Source organism: Vitis vinifera, chromosome 15, assembly GCF_030704535.1.
Source record: "Vitis vinifera cultivar Pinot Noir 40024 chromosome 15, ASM3070453v1".
Lineage (NCBI taxonomy): Eukaryota > Viridiplantae > Streptophyta > Magnoliopsida > Vitales > Vitaceae > Vitis > Vitis vinifera.
In genome coordinates this window covers 2250057-2261726 of record NC_081819.1, presented here as the reverse complement: position 1 = coordinate 2261726, position 11670 = coordinate 2250057, and positions in this window count along the sequence as shown.

The window sequence follows — 11670 nt, the reverse complement described above, 5'->3', positions numbered from 1 at the left end:
ACTTTCCATGTAAGAGTAGTTTATTCACTTCCCATGTAAGAGTTTATTCACTTTCCATGTAAGGGAAATTCCATTCCGGAATTGTCTCATATCCGTAGGCTATTTATTTATGCTTTCATTCATTGTAAAGGGAGGTATCACAGAATGAATTGAGGTGTTCCTCCATATTTTGTTTTCAAATTCTTCATATTTTTCTTCAAATTCTTCATGGTATCAGAGCAGGTTTAATCCTGTCTCATCGTCTTCATCTTTAGTCAGTTTTTTTTTTTTTACTCAATTCTATTCTTCTAATTTATGCCTAAATACGGTCCAGCCTTTGGAATGGCTACCAACTCATCATCCTCTACTTCTGATATCATCATCTCATCGTCTTCGTCCTCTCATCAGATGGAGATGCTTCAGAAACTACTGTCTCCTCTTTTGTCAGTACAGTCACAAACTGGCTCATCTTCCAACCAGGTCTTTGGTTCCGGAACCTTGGCTCACAAAGGTAATTTTTTGAGTGCCTTCGCTGCTGGTAAGCAACGTAAAAAACCTTGGATAGTGGACTCAGGAGCATCTGATCATATGACGGGAGATGCAACAATTTTTGATACATATAGCTCATGTCCAAATAATTTAACAGTCCGAATAGCAGATGGTTCACTATCAAAGGTTGCCGGAACAGGTTCAGTTGTGCTATCAAGGGATCTTACTCTCAACTCTGTTCTCCTTGTTCCTAACTTGGACTGTAATCTATTGTCAATTAGTAAACTCACTAAGGAAAAGAGGTGTATTACTAATTTTTCCTCCACTCACTGTGAATTTCAGGATTTGGATTCGGGGAAGACGATTGGCAATGCTGAGGAATGCTCTGGACTCTACATCCTTAAGGAGCGCCACGATCCACAAGAACAACCTCAAATGACAGTTGGTAGTAATTCTTTTTCGGTTTCATGTCAAAATAACGATAGTGCAATTAGGTTGTGGCACTATCGCTTAGGTCATCCAAATGTTATGTATCTCAAGCATTTATTTCCTTCATTATTTAATAAAAATCCAAAATCCTTTGAGTGTGAAATCTGTCAATTATCAAAGCAAGTCCGGTCTCATTTTCCCATTCAACCCTATAAAGAGTCTAGTCCATTCTCAATGATTCATAGCGATATCTGGGGTCCGTCAAGAATAAAAAATGTAACTGGTACTAGGTGGTTTGTCTCATTCATAGATGATCACACTAGATTAACTTGGGTATTCCTCATGAAAGAAAAATCTGAAACGAGTCAAATTTTCAAAAATTTTAAAAATATGATTCAGACCCAATTCCAGTCAAAAATACAAATTCTAAAGTCTGATAATGCTAGGGATTATTTCAACTCCATTCTAGGAGAATTTCTAGCACAAGAAGGGATAGTTCACTTAAGTTCATGTGTTGATACCCCACAACAAAACGGAATCGCTGAAAGGAAAAATAGGCATTTGTCAGAGGTGGCTAGATCACTAATGTTCTCCATGAATGTTCCAAAATTATTCTGGGGGCAAGCTGTCCTTACGGCAGCCTACCTCATCAATAGGATGCCGTCTAGGGTACTAAAATTCCAAACACCTTGTCAAACACTCCTAAAATCCTTTCCGACTACTCGTCTCATCTCCACCGTCCCACCCAAAATTTTCGGGTGCTCTGTCTTTGTTCATATCAATCAACAACATAGAAGTAAACTTGATCCTAGGTCACTCAAGTGCATCTTTCTTGGGTATTCTTCAAATCAAAAAGGGTATAAGTGTTACTCTCCGGTCACAAGAAAATTCTACAATTCAATGGATGTCACATTTTTTTAAACCCAGCCTTACTATCCCAAAAACGATATTCAGGGGGAGAATTCAACTCAGGAATATCAATTTTGGGATCTTGAGTCATTCAGTGAGTCACCCATCACCACTGAAAATCACATTCCTCCAGAGTCATTTAATCAACCCGAGTCCATTGTTGACTTGTGGGATAAGGAGCACATCCAAGAGGAAACAGAGGAAAGAGCACTTTCTCAACAAACCCATGAGGCAGAACCGGGTCCTAATCCAAGCAAACTTCCAGGTAACAACGCTCCTGATGGTACTGTTGATTCCGAGTTAGAAAATGATATTCTTAATATGCCCATAGCTTGGAGGAAAGGAGTTAGATCATGCACTCAGCATCCCATTGGAAATTTTATTTCTTATGATAAGCTATCACCTACGTTTCGTGCATTCACTTCTAGCATCACAGAGATACAAGTTCCTCAGAATATTCAGGAAGCTTTCAAGTATCCTAAGTGGAAGGCGGCAGTCGATGAGGAAGTTCGGGCGCTGGAAAAGAATGGTACGTGGGAAATTACTGACCTCCCAAGAGGTAAGAAACCAGTTGGGTGTAAGTGGATTTTCACAGTAAAGTACAAGGCAGATGGTAATGTGGACAGGTATAAGGCTCGGTTGGTTGCCAAAGGATTCACCCAATCTTATGGCATTGACTATCAAGAAACTTTTGCTCCAGTTGCCAAGCTCAATACTGTTCGTGTACTTTTATCCTTGGTAGCTAATCTCGATTGGTCGCTTCACCAACTTGATGTGAAGAATGCCTTCCTCAATGGTGACTTAGAGGAAGAAGTTTACATGGACATTCCTGCTGGACTTGAGACGACATCAAATTTCAACAAGGTTTGCAGACTCCGAAAATCCTTGTATGGTCTCAAACAATCTCCCAGGGCCTGGTTTGAACGGTTCACTAAGGTAGTGAAAGGGTACGGATTCGTTCAATATCAATCCGATCACACATTATTTGTGAAACACTTCCCAGAAGGGAAACTGGCAATTATCATTGTATATGTGGACGACATAATTTTGATAGGTGATCATGAAGAGAAAATTGACTTACTTAAAAAATTACTGACAAAGGAATTTGAGATCAAGGATCTTGGAAACCTCAAGTACTTTCTCGGAATGGAGATTGCTAGGTCAAAGAAAGGTATAGCAGTCTCACAACGCAAATACGTTCTAGACTTATTGAATGAAACAGGAATGCTAGGATGCAAGCCGACAGAAACACCTATGGATACAACTGTCAAACTGGAAGAAAGTGATGGAAGTGCGCCAGTTGATAAAGGAAGATATCAACGTCTTGTGGGGAAACTCATCTATCTTTCTCATACAAGGCCAGACATCGGCTTCTCCGTTAGTGTGGTAAGTCAATTCATGAATAATCCAACCGAAAAACACATGACTGCTGTGATCAGAATATTGAGATACCTCAAGATGACACCGGGAAAGGGTCTCTTCTTTCAAAGAACAACAAATAAAGAGATTGAGATTTTTTCAGATGTAGATTGGGCAGGTTCAGTGACTGATCGGAGATCAACTTCAGGCTATTGTTCATTTGTCTGGGGGAACTTGGTTACATGGCGAAGCAAGAAACAGTCAGTGGTAGCCCGTAGCAGTGCTGAGGCAGAATTTCGTGCTATGGCACAAGGTATCTGCGAGGGAATCTGGTTGAACAGGCTGTTAGAAGAATTACGGGTTCCATTGAAGCATCCCATGGTGTTATACTGCGACAATCAAGCTGCCATCAGTATCGCTAAGAATCCGGTTCATCATGATCGAACTAAGCACGTGGAGATAGATCGACACTTTATCAAGGAAAAGATTGAAGAAGGAGTTTTCAAAGTCAGCTACACTCCGACAAACTGTCAAACGGCTGACATTCTCACAAAAGCTCTTGCTCAAGTTAACTTCGAAGATCTGACAGAAAAACTTGGAATGATCAACATCTACAACGCGGCTTGAGGGGGAGTGTTGGAAATCAAGCCAGCATCCTCTGTTTACTTCCCTAATTAGTGTAATGTACAGCCTTTATTATAATTGATTTAGGAGTAATTCTAGCAAGGTAGTTTATTCACTTTCCATGTAAGAGTAGTTTATTCACTTCCCATGTAAGAGTTTATTCACTTTCCATGTAAGGGAAATTCCATTCCGGAATTGTCTCATATCCGTAGGCTATTTATTTATGCTTTCATTCATTGTAAAGGGAGGTATCACAGAATGAATTGAGGTGTTCCTCCATATTTTGTTTTCAAATTCTTCATATTTTTCTTCAAATTCTTCAGAAAGCATGAAGTATTGCGCTGAACCCTGGTCGTATGGAATGCCCAGCTCCACGCCGCTGTTTCTATCGCAAAAGTGGCGACTGCCATCACCGCAGTAGCAGTCGCCACAGCTGCCTCCTCCAGAGCCAGAAGGGACGGGCGGATGGCGAAGACCGTCCTGACGGTCACCTCTGCCGCCACTCTTCGTTGCCGCCCAGTGTATGGAGCCCGGTAGTATCGTGACCTCGATGGCCGCCGCAGCCACATTGAAGGCAAGGGCGTTAAAGGAAGTTTGGAATGTAGCAGCATCTGTCACTGCCGAGGCTGCACCTGATGGAAAGCATAATGGGTCTGCTCTCCTATAGAAGATCATTTCCTATATCTTTATCATGGTAGGGTCGGCATCACCCATTTCTCGTGGGTCCCAACATTACCATGCTCTTACGGCCTAGCACTGTTGCAACCCCTAGGACAGACACATGCACGATCCCATTTCTTTGCATGGCCACCTTTGGCACGCAAATCTTGGTGGCCACATGTCACCTCCTTTTATTCTTATCACTTCACCATCCTTATTTTTTTGAAAATAATCTTCCTAAATCCTATTTTGTAAATAATTCCTCCGATTCAGGTTTTTAAATGATCTTGACTCCAAAATTTTCATTCCTTAGAGTTTTAGGTATCAAAATCTCTTTTTAATAAAAATTGCTTCCACTTTCTATTCGGGAAGCAATTTTCAAATCTTTCATGATCTTTTAAAATATTTTAAAATAAGCAAGAATCAAATTCCGTAATTTCGAATAATGGATTTATGGAATTAATTCATGCAAAAATAAACGGGCTTTGGTGGGGGCCCACATAAGTGATTTTTATAAATTGATTGATTGATTGATTGATTGATTTAATTACCATGCATGATTGATTTTATTCTGCTCTATGACATGCTTGAAATTATTCCTTAATTGTGCACTAACCACCTCTCTTGATAGCACATTGATCGTTTGATGCCAAGGTATGCCCCACTCTCACTTCGATCGTTCTCTGTTGAGTGTTTTGATTCTCATATGTGTATGATAGTTTGGGTATTCATCGTTTTCCGTATTAGATACCATGATTGCTTCATTTTATTAGTAGAGACTCGACTTTAGGAACTTAGAGGGGTGCTACGGTCTTTACCGTACATTCCCGATAAGTAACCTAACCCCCGAACCCGATCCGGTTTTTCATAAACCGCCTTTTCCAAAATAAGGAGTCACACTTAGGGTTTTTCTTTTTTATTTTGTTTACCCTTTAAAAATAAAACAAAAATAAGTGGTGACTCCAAGTCATTTTTCAAATAATCAAATAAAATCAATTTTTCAAATAAAAATCGAGCTCGCCATCGAGTGGGAAACGCATGAGCCGAAATGCGGGGTCCACAGTTTTGTTATTTGATCATTTCATTGGTATTCATTGATTTCCTTATCAATTGTCATACTTGATTTACCTTATTTAGTATACCTGTTTTAGGGACTTAGAGAGGTGCTTCGGTCTCTTTACCATACCTTCCCAATAAGTAAACTGACCCCCGGACCCGACTCGGTTTTTCACAAACTTTTTTTCCCAAATAAGGAGCCACACTTAGGGTTTTTTTTTCCTTTAAAAATAAAACAAAAATAAGTGGCGACTCCAAGTCTTTTTCTAAAAATCAAATTTTCACCAAATAAATAAAAAAGTGAGTTGTGCCATCGAGTGGGAACGCATCGAGCCAAAATGCGGGGTCCACATAAAGTTATGTTGCTCTTAGTTTCATAAGATATATATATATATATATATATATATATATATATATATATATATATATATATATATATATATATTATAAATTAGTTAAAATACAATTATCGTAAATAAGTTAAATTTAATTATAGTAATTAAATACACGAAAAATATAAATTTGTAAATAAAATTATTAATATTTTTAAATAAAAAAAATATAGTTTGATATATATATATATAAGAATTTCTTTTATATTCTTTAATAAATCCAAAATGCATTATATCCTTCAATATATATCATTTTTTTATTAAAATAACTTTAATATATGTATTATTATTATTATTATTATTATTTTATCATCTTTTGAGTTTTTCCTTATATTTTTATGATTTTTTTTTATCAATTTTCATTCATTGATATTTTGTATCAAAATATCTATTGATATTTCCCCGATATATTTGATATATTTATAAAATTTAAGTACCGATATATCCATAATTACTGATATTTGCTTCCTTAAATATAGTTAAGTAATATCCTTTCTAAAAGAGAATAAACTAAAAAAAAAATGTTCTCAAATATAATTTTATTCTTGAAAGAATTTGTTTTTAATTTTTTTTATAATTACTTCTAAAAATATTTCATAACAAAGCTTTTAATTTCTTCTTTTACCTATGTTTTTTTTTTTTTTTTGCTTCACATTATATAAAATAAGAAGTATAGATAAATGAAGATGCAAAAATTAAGTGCTAGAAGGTTATAACTAAAAACTAAATCAAGTAAAGGTTAAGTAACGAAAACATGTTTAATATTTTAAATAGAAAACATAAATGATTTTTTTTTAATTTAAATTATATTAAATATGTCCAATAATTTTTTTCAAACATAGAAAGAAAAGTTAGATAATTATACAATAAAAAGTAAAAGAAAATTTTTTAGAGAATTTTTTTGGTAAGTTTTGGATGAGTATCAATAATTTTTTAAAATTTTCACATGTGAAATATCATGTTATTAGGTTGGCGATAAGGGAGAATTGTGCTTTGTACTAATTGGACCTTAAAATTGGTTGCTGTAAGTGATATAATTAATACCCATGTAAGTGATATAATTAATAGGAAATATATGAAATTTTAAGAGACAAAAATAGCCATGAAGATGATACATTAGATTTTTTTAAAAGCTGATTGGTTGCTGTAGACCATATGGGGCTCGGCTTTTTTTCATATTCCTGCAACTCGTTCTTACCAGGAGGCCTCTCAATGAGCCGCTTGTCGGCTCGTGGATGGTTGCTGTGGAATCAGGGTAGTGGAGTTGAGGAACAAATGAGGATTGGACACCTATAAAGAAAATGCTAGAAAAAGTTGATTTCCGTTAAGGAGGAGCGTAGGAGAGAGGAAAAAGCTGGCAGAGGTAGGGGTAGTTTTGAGGCTGGCTAGAGATTTTTTTAGGGGGCTGGGTTTTTGGTTAGAGGGAGAGGTTACAGAGAGATAGAGATATTTTTGAGAGGGATGGTTTAGCTTGGGAAGGAAGCTGAGGTTAAAGAGCGGGGTTTTAGAGAGAGAACCAGAAAAAAATATAGGGGGTATCTAGAGGGAAGAAGGTTTGAGGAGCAGAGGGAAGGAGAGGAAGCTTGACCATCTTCACCCGGGGAGCTCAGGTATGAATCTCCTCGATTCTCATTTTTTGCTATTTTGCTCAGTTTGCTGTTGAGTTCCCAGCATTAACCTGTTGATTGGGAGTAGGCATTCAAGATTACATGCTGGTTTTGACCTCTAAGGTGTTTTGATGGTGTTCTAACGCGCTCATTCTTTTTTTTATTTGGTTTTGTTGGTATTGGTTAGCACTGTTCCTTCTTGATATTTGCAGTCATGCTACCCACTTATATTTGAAATGCCTTTTTATCTATCCCACTCAGTTTTTTTTTAAGTTCATTTATCACCCATGAGATGGAGCTTGGACTAATGTTTCCTTTGTCATATTCACTCTAGCTTTGTTTCTGTCTCCGACTTCCTTTTATTTTTTCCTCTGTTTTTGGTTTGTAATGAGAAACGGACTTTCCTATTTCTGGAGAAGATTTTGTGATGTTATGGGATGTTGTTGAGTTTGGCATCCCCTTTTAAATCACCTTATGGGTTCTTTGGGGGTGAGCATTGCTGAAAGAAAATCATGACTCATGGGTATTTAGGGTGAGTGGAGTTCTCTCAGGTGGCGAAAGGTGTTTTCATCCTGAAGAATAGGTCTCTCTGCATCGGGTTTTGCTCACCGGCCAGAGCAAAGGTGATGGATTACTGTCTACAGACGGTGCCTTTGACAGGTGCGCAGTGGGTCAGTTGAAGGAGATTGAGAGGAATTGATTTGTTTCTGCAATCAAGGACAGTTTGAAGCTTGATAGAAACGACGATGGAGTGCCCTCAAAGCACCTGACAGGGTCCAGGGTAACAATGGCAAAATGATGGAACAGAGTACACACGCAGAGCAAGCATCTCAGAGAGAACATAAAGAATGCATGAAAGCATAGCATGCACGACCCGAAATGAGGCTCTTGATTGAAGTGAAGTAGAGATTATCAGACTATTGCCTTGGTATCCTAAGAATTCTGTTTGGCAATTAAGCTACTCCTGAATGCAGCTAAGAAGAATTAAACCCGTGGAAGGTTCTGTGAATTTTTAAGACGAGCAAAATGAAATCAGGAGCAACACAAGGAACATTACCAGATAGAAGGGTTGTGAGACGCAAATCCCCTTATTCACTAGACCAAAAGGATGTGTACTGCCAACTCGCCTGCAACAAATCATGAAATTCCTCACCCATGTATGGCTGTGCACAGCCACACAAATCTCTGTAAACCCTTTCACCTAAAATCAATTACATCAAACTTTAATCTCAGGTCAAATCACCTCTTTCTGAGGTATCATTGCCAATTGGTTACCCTTCAACTTTCCCATTAACCCATTTTCCCCATCATCTTTTCTATTCATTCCATTGCTAAACCCACCATTATACTCTCCCTTCGAGCCTCATTCACATACCTAACTTGCTAATCCACTCATATCCATCTCATATCCATACCCCCACGCATATCTTCACCTTTCTCTCTCTACACCACATACCCTTCATGCACACTATTCTCTCACTACCTCATCCACATATTCTACCTTTCACCCATCACAAACATCTTTCTCATTCCCTCCCCTGCTCGTATGACCTATATGCATGACCATGTTGACGTGTGCATGGTCTCTTTGGGTACTTCGCTTCCCAAGCCTACAAACGTATGAGACCTTTCATCAATGGTCCTCCAAGCTCTGCCGCCAGCAATCAAAGTGAGGTCTCTAGGTTGTTTCTGGATGCGTTTGGGCAGTTTTTGGCCATGCTAGCGATGAGTGAGTTCATGCTATTGACATATCAGAATTTGAAGATCGAAAATGTTCTATCATTAGGTCAAGCACCCGAAAGGCACGTTGTAATCTTCAGAATCTTCAATTGATTTTGGTATCACGTGAAATGAAGCACACCAGGATATGCATGGGCAGTTATACAGCATGGCGAAATGGCATACATCCTTAAACTCCTCTTGCTTTTGCGAGAAGAAATTCCTCTTATAGGACACTCTCTCCAGCTGCTCCTCGAAAATGTTCTCTTTCCTTAAAATGTGTGGGGAAGTCTTTCTTCAAATTGATAAATGGTAGTTTTTTTCATTCATACTTTCATTCGTTCATATACAGAGAATATATAGAGGGTAATCACCATTCTAAGAATGGGAAGGAATGATACAAGGAAAGAATGATATAAGGAAATAAGAACTAATATCCTAATATCTCAATATTCCTAATATCTCAATATTCTTAATATCTCAACTTTCCTAATATTTAAACATTCCTAATATCTCAACACTAAATAATATAAGGAAAGAATGATATACGAAAAACATTCCTAATATCTCAACACTCCCCCTCAAGTTGGTGCATAGATGTCACACATGCCCAACTTGTCTAAAAATTTTGAGAACACTTGACTTGAGACAGCTTTGGCAATGTTTTAAAAACCGGACCGGACCGGCCGGTCACCATTCCGGTCCGATCCGGTCATTTAGACCGGATTGAGATCGAACCGGGGTTAAACCGTTCGAACCGGCGGTTCAATCGGTGAACCGGATGAACCGGCCGGTTCCAAAAAAACCGACCGATTCAAAAGATTTTAATTTTTCTTTAAAAAAAATTAGAAAATGAAAATATTACCAAGGATTCCATGGAACTTAAAATGGATTTTACTAAAGGATGTTGGGTCTGTCTTATGACACAGTCCACAACCCACATACCCATTCCACTTTATGTGGGCTGAGTTTTGAGCCCACAAGCCTATCTTAAGCCTTTGCTGAGGATGGCTTTTATAGGAGTCATTTGACTCCTTGTTCCTCTTTCTTGCCGATGTGGGATTGCTAAATATCAAAGAAAAAAAACATAACAAAACTCCAAGAAGGTTTGAACCTTGGACCACCCCTATACTAAAGTCCACATAGAACACCACTCGACTACATGGATTTTATTATCTAATATGCCAAACAAAACAACACATATTAGATTTTAAATTTTTTTATAATATTAAATAAAAATAATATAATATTTTTAAAAATTATGAAATTAGTTTAAATTTTCATTTTTTTTATATATTCACATTTAAATATTACACATATTTCATTTAATAAAATTTAAAATATTAATATGATTTAATTTGATAATATCAAAGATATAAAATAATATTATTGATGTTTAATTTATTCATATATATTTTAAAATTTTTATAATTATTTTTAATTTTAATAAAATATAAATTATATATTTATGACGTCACCGGTTCGATAACGGTTCGACCGCCGGTCCGACCAGTGAACCGTGAACCGGTAACTTTTCCAATTCGATCACCGGTCCGATTCTGAAAACATTGAGCTTTGGTGAGGATATCGGCCAATTGATCTTCTGATCGAATCTTAGGCAATTCCACAATCTTATCATCCAACTTTTCCTTAATGAAGAATCTATCCACCTCGACATGCTTTGTACGATCATGTTGTACTGGATTATGAGCAATGTCACATGCGGCTTTATTGTCACAAAACAATCGGATTGGTTGCCTAAATAGGTAACCTAAATCCTGTAAGAGAAGTCTTAGCCATAATGCCTCACAAAGTCCTAGAGCCATACCTCTAAATTCTGCTTCTGCACTTGAACGAGCGACGACATTCTGCTTCTTACTTTTCCATGTCACAAGATTACCACCTACAAAGGTAAAGTAACCAGATGTAGATCGTTTATCATCCAATGCACCGGCCCAATCAGCATCAGTATATACTTCTATACTCTGATGATTAACATTTTTAGCGAACAAAATTCCCTTCCCAGGAGCATTCTTCAAATACCTTAAAATACGCATAACTGCATTCATATGTTGCTCTCCAGGATTATGCATGTATTGACTCACTACACTCAATGCATAAGCAAGATCTGGTCTTGTATGAGCTAAGTACATTAATCTCCCCACAAGTCTCTGGTATCTTCCCTTATCAGTTGATACTTGATTAGGTTCAACACACAATTTCAGACCTTCTTCTATTGGTGTATTAATAGGTTGACATCCCAACATTCCAGTCTCCTGTAAAAGATCTAAGGCATACTTTCTTTGAGACAGAAAAATTCCTTCACTTGATCGAGAAACTTCAATCCCAAGAAAGTATTTCAGAGGACCTAGATCTTTCATTTCGAATTCTCTAGATAGATAATTTTGCAAAGCTTTTCTTTCTTCAAGATCATTTCCTATAACTAC